General features: G+C 38.7%; 1 protein-coding gene across 2 annotated transcripts in view; it reads right to left on the bottom strand.

Annotated features, from left to right (window-relative positions):
• The window catches only part of LOC122061538 (villin-2-like), a 60,100-nt gene that overhangs the window by 22,846 nt on the left and 31,254 nt on the right, over positions 1-6,000 (bottom strand). The gene's annotated exons all lie outside the window — the stretch shown is intronic.

Raw genomic sequence — 6,000 nt, 5'->3', positions numbered from 1 at the left:
TTGTTCTCTTTTGAATGATCTCACTGAGGTATGCCATGTATGACGCTGAAATTCTATTTTCCTAATGCTGTACTTACCCTTCCTTGGTTGTGCAGGTTACTTGGAGACCATTCCATGACCTTGTGTTTTCGAATTCCTAGAGAGTCACCTTGGCTCATCAATTGTCTGAGAATCAAGTCCTTTTCCAAGGCATGTGGGACCATGCCTAGTACTTAGGAGAGAGAGTTGTACCTTAATGGTCAGACATTGATCCAAGCCCTTCTTTCGGTCTTCCTCCACCCACTATGCATTGTCCAAAGATTGTCCCTACAAATGAGATGAAGATCTTGGCTAACGGAGTATGGGAGGACTCCTTTCTTGATCAGATAGGGACTACGGAGCCTTTCCGAAGGAGGAGACAATGTGCACCCCTCTTGGTCCCAATGGTTCAGTGGTATATTTCCCTTTCTTGAGTATTTTCTGCAGATTCTTCCTTGTTTTGGTCTTGACTGATGTTCTTTCAGGGGAGTGTAAGATGTGTAGATCCTTCTGCTATTCGGTCACATGCCAGTGCTGTCGATCCTTTAAACATAGGGCCCTCTACCAGTGCCGGTGGGTCTCTCAGGGTTGCTAACATCCCCTTTTGTGGCTTCTCTGCCTGGACCTATCCCAACGTGGCCAACCCCAGTCTTCCTCATTTTCTAAAGCCGAACACAAAGGTAGTTGCTTCCCTTGGGCTGCCTATTCTTTATGATTATGTGAGTATTTGATCATTTTTCAATTAACTCGACTTTGGCTGATATGCTCTTTCTCAGGTGTCCCCGGAGGTCTATGCTGAGATTAGGAGGATGCACTAAGGCTTGTGAGAGGTGACAGTTGCCAAGGATCGAGAGATTACCCGACAGGGTGCACTGATTAAGGACCTAACCTAGAGGCTGGAGCAGGTTGGAGTAGAATCTGTGGATTCCTATGTGCTTTATGAGGATGGTTCAGAGTACAGTTCAGATGATGGCTTCTGACCCATGGGGATTTATTCTTGTATTTCCTACAAACACAAACACATGGATATTTTTTTTTCTTTTTTCTTTTTCCCTCCCCTTGTTTGTTCATTATTTTATTTCAGCATCTCTATAAAAACTTACTTTTGGCACAAAGAAAATCTTTCTTCCCTTTTTTCTTTTATTTTTTGTTTGCTTGCAATGCTTAGGCACAATCAATTCCATAACTCAAGTCATAATTAGAATAATAGGGATAATACGAAAATCCAAATACTTCCTCATTCCATTAGCAAGTGAATTTCATGAAAAGGGGGATAACTTTCCTACCATAGACGGGATAGGTAAATAACAAGGTGGGGAGACAATTCTTAAGGTGGGTGAAAAGTTCACTAACTCTTATGGGTTCGTCTCCTTGAGCTCGTATTGTTGACTGATGTATATAGGCAAATAAAAGGATGTGTGAGTCAATCCCATCAATCTGACATATTTGTGGCCAGGGGTCTTCATCAGAAAATCTTCTTGTGGCTTCCCTGGGTAACTCCATGTGATATCCTGCATAGACTTTTCCTACAGGTACTTTTTCCAATCAGTGATAAGGTCGAATTTCGGAACTTCTCTCTTATCCCGGTAACCCGGTAACAAAAAACTCCAAGTGGGCTTCCCCTTAATGGTGTGGTGAGCTTCAGTTGCTCGAGGAGTCAAATCTAAAAAATAGCAGGACTCCCCTGATAATGATTTAGTCCAAATCTGTGGCCATGGCTCATGTCATCAAATCCCTTGAACATTTCTGAAAAAACGTAAGGACGATGTCACCTCCCTTCTTCAACTATTTTACTACCTCAATTACAACGGATGGTGCACCATGTCCGGGAGTGTGGAGAACATAATGAGCTATCATGCAAAGTAAATAAACATCCTGTGATCTCTGTTGATGGTTTCCTCTCATTGGTAAATATTGGATGAAGATCTGGGCCACCTTCAGAATGTCGATCTTCCCATACCTGACAAATGACTTCACCTTCCCTTCTTTTCATTCGAAGCAGTCCTGAATTTCCTCTGAGCAATCTTTCTTCAAAGAGGGTTGGAATAAACTACCTTTCGGTAGAGATAGCATACAAACCCAAAATTATTCAAGAATTGGGAAAATCTCCGCTAATCCAAATCGAAATACATGCAAGTTGGCATCCCAGTGTTGAGGCACCTATCGGAATAATTGGTGATGCAACTTCACACATCCAACATGGCTAAGAAATGATACATTCATGGATCCCAATAATCCTGGTGCCCTCATATTTATGTCTATGGTCCATTTCCTCAATGTTTTATCCAATGAGCCCATGAATTTTCCTGAAACCAATACAAACAATGAGATATGATGATTTATCAAAGCATTACTCATTAGCTAAGGATTCAAGTAAGCCTTTACCATTGTTGCATCAAGCTCTTCTTTTTTTCTTTTGACTTTGACTGATCAAGGGTGGAGAATAAGCTAACCTTCATAAACTGGTGTCGGGTGGCGATTTTCTTTCAGAGGATAGAATCCCAGATAAGAATGGACAGACCATAAGTGAATGACAGATAGCTAATAGCCTTACATGCCAACTAGCGATTCTTAGGGGATAGAATCATGGATAAGAAGTGACGGACCAATGGGTGGATGATAGAAACCTAATGGAATTTTATGCCAAATGGCAATTCTTGAGGGACACAAACTATGATGATCTTTTAAGATGCCTTGATTATTGATTTAGGAACCAATTTATTGCCTTGAAATGGTTGAGACCGCACTTGCACATGTCAAGTTTGAAATAACCTAGAGGGGGTGTGAATAGGTTATACTAGTGGAAATTAACTCTTTTCGATGTATAGGTCACAAATGTGACTGCAAGTTAAAATAATGCGGAGAAAATAAAACAAGAACAATCACAATACAAGATTTATAGTGGTTCGACTCAATCTGAGTCTAGTCCACTCTCTACAAGAATCCTCTTGTAAGGCATTCCACTAGTTCTCCCTTTCAGTACAGTAGGTAGGGAAGAAAACCTTTATAATCTTTTTCACGGATAAGAGTATCCTTACAAATCCCATTTATAGGCAGAGAGGCGCCTTTACAATCTCCTTTGCAGGTAGAGAGTCACCTTACAATCTCCTTTAAGGTAGAGAGGCACCTTACACTCTTTTAAGGATAAGAGGATCCTAACAATCTCTTAAGGATGAGAGGGTCCTTACACAAGCCTAAGTACAGTCTAGACTTAATGTAAAATAGAAAATGGAGAAGTGGAATAAAAGAGAATTACCTCCAGTGTGGTGCAAATGAAATATGCAATGATAATAGAATGAATGCACCTTTTGAAGTCTTCTTGATGATTGTAATGTAAATGCCAAGATGTAGACGAAGACTTGTAGATGGTCTTGAGTTCCTCTTGAATGTAAAATGAAGAACTTGAACTCAAGAGATGGTGTAGACCAATTCTCACTTCTAATGCTCAAATAATACTTCTCTAAAGTTGGGATTTATTGTTTATTAATGAGTAGTATTAGAGGTATTTATAGATGAGCTTAGGAGAGCATTTTAGGTAGTAAATCTCACTCAAACGGTCATATTCTGGGTCCACCGATCAATCGCCATTGGTAGCCGATCGACCGCCAAGAGCCGTTGAGGTAAAATATAGCCGTTGGGGCACTTTCAGGCAGTCACCGATCGACCGGGACTTATTACCGATCGACCGGCTATGGTCTCAGACAGGTCCGGTCGACCGGGGCTTCCATCCGGTCGACCGCCAACATGACATACTCTGTTTCAACAGAATGCTGTCATACTGACCAGTTGTCAGTGTTTTGACCATAACTTTTCGTTCCAATCTCAGAATGACCTAAAATCAGTTTCGTTGAAATTGTGACTCGATTTCCTACAACTTCTATGATGGTTTCATCTCCTGATACTAATCTTAAGATTCTCAAAAATACCCTTAAGTCAGGTTAATGTGGTTTTCACAGAATTTCACTAGAACATATTTTTCCTAATATGTTCCTCACCACTTAGAGAGACTTTCCATACTTGGTCAAGGTATGCTCTATGGTCATTCTAGTGTGATGCAATGCACATGCATGTGGTGAGTGCATATATATATGTGGAGGTTACAAATTACATTAAAAATGACCAATCTATCCTTGTGGTCTTCTTCTTCACTTGAACCTTCCACTCTTTGGCACTTTATCTTATTTTCTTCTTGTTTGCAATTCCATGTCTTTAAGCTTCATGTCTTGATATCTTGAAGCTTAAATTCTTATGATATATTCTTCAAGCATTGGTGCCAACTTGTTGATACTCTTCATTTGATGACTTCAATCTTCATTTCTTCGTTTCATTCACCAAATTCGATCTTTGATATGAAGTCTCTACAAAACAATACTTAAAGGAAAATTGTGACATACCTTCATATGTTTGTTATCATCAAAACCAACTATAGGAGCATGGGCATATCCCTAACAATCTCCCCCTTTTTGATGATGACAAACAGATAATTCTAAAATAAAATATATAATCAATTATCAATATGTTGGAGAATCATTTCACAATTTCTCCCCCTTTGTCAACAGCAAAAAGTGGGGTATTAAAAATCTCTATATTGTCTTTTTCCTATTGTAACCTTAATAAGGAGTGTGGGAAAAATAGCCCCCTCTAAGGGTATGCTTAAAAAAAAATAAGCATGTGGTCAAGACAAAAACATGCTCCCCCTAAGCATATGCATCATGTAAAAATGCATTCAAAAAATGAGTATTAAGGTGAAGCTCCCCCTAAAAATATGCAATATATGTCAATAAAGCTAACATACATTCAAGCAAGATAGATCATTAAAAATTCTAAGATGGTTGATGATGCCAATCATTGCCAATTTTGACAAACATTCTACTATTTTAAATCTTCCAGCAAATATATCTATCAGAGAACCTTTTGGAGTAGGATATTTCATCCCTTCTCTAATGATATCAAAACAACTATCAATGCATCATCCATCTTTTACTTTGGCTTTTTAAGCCAATAGAATCAAGTATATATTGATCCCCATAATCTCATGGGTCCATCCATATTACAATCAAAATATCCCTTCGGTTTCCAAACCCTTTTGGGTGTGTGAGGTCTAAATGGTGTCTATTCCCTTTGTGAATCATAGACTTCATAATGTGCAGGTGGCCTATAAGATTTAAAATCTCTTTGAGTCTTATATGGTCTATAAAGTGGATAAGACCTTTGATGTGTTTGCGGCCAATAGCGAGTATGTGGTCTAAAATCCCTTTGAGATTTGAAATTCCTTTGAGGTCTATCATGCCTCTTGGAGGGAGTGTAATAATACGCATAATGGATGTTATTCCTTTTTGGAACTTGCCTTTGGTCATAATGGAGATTTCTTCTCTTTGGAGAAACTACATTTTCTTTTTCTTTCCCTTGAGGTGAGGTTCCACCATCATAGCCAAGTCCTTCTTTGTTTTGAGGACTTTTGCATTGGGATTCTAATAATGTATCCAAAGTCTTTTGACCTTTAGTAAATGTATGAAATATGGTAGTTAACTTTGAGTTATCCTCCTCAAGTTCATACATTTTAGATGTCAGGGATTCTATCCTCTTGTTAAGAGAAAGAACCTCCTTTTCCAAATTAGACTTTTCAGTCTCAAGTTTCAAACTTTCTTCATAAAAAGCTTCAAAAGCTTGTTGAAGATCATCATTGTTAGATTCATTATTTAAAGTATCTAAATAATGAGATTGAGAACTTACCTCTTGTTCTTTGTCTCCATGAGTCATTAAGGCGAGGTCTGTGACTTCTTCATCGGAGTCACTTTCATCTTCATCCGATGAGACTTCCTCATCATTCTCTTCTTCACTTTCTTCATCCAATTCTTTGGATGCTTTGAAAGCAATGAATTTGGGATGTGCTTTCTTGAATTCTTCATGGAGATCCTTTTCATGAGTAAGAAGTGAACCCATTAATTCATATAGACTTATCTCGTTCAAGTCTCGGGCTTC

The sequence above is a fragment of the Macadamia integrifolia genome, chromosome 14, assembly GCF_013358625.1.
Source record: "Macadamia integrifolia cultivar HAES 741 chromosome 14, SCU_Mint_v3, whole genome shotgun sequence".
NCBI lineage: Eukaryota > Viridiplantae > Streptophyta > Magnoliopsida > Proteales > Proteaceae > Macadamia > Macadamia integrifolia.
Note: the sequence above shows the minus strand (reverse complement) of the source record. Positions and strands in the feature narration are given on the sequence as shown.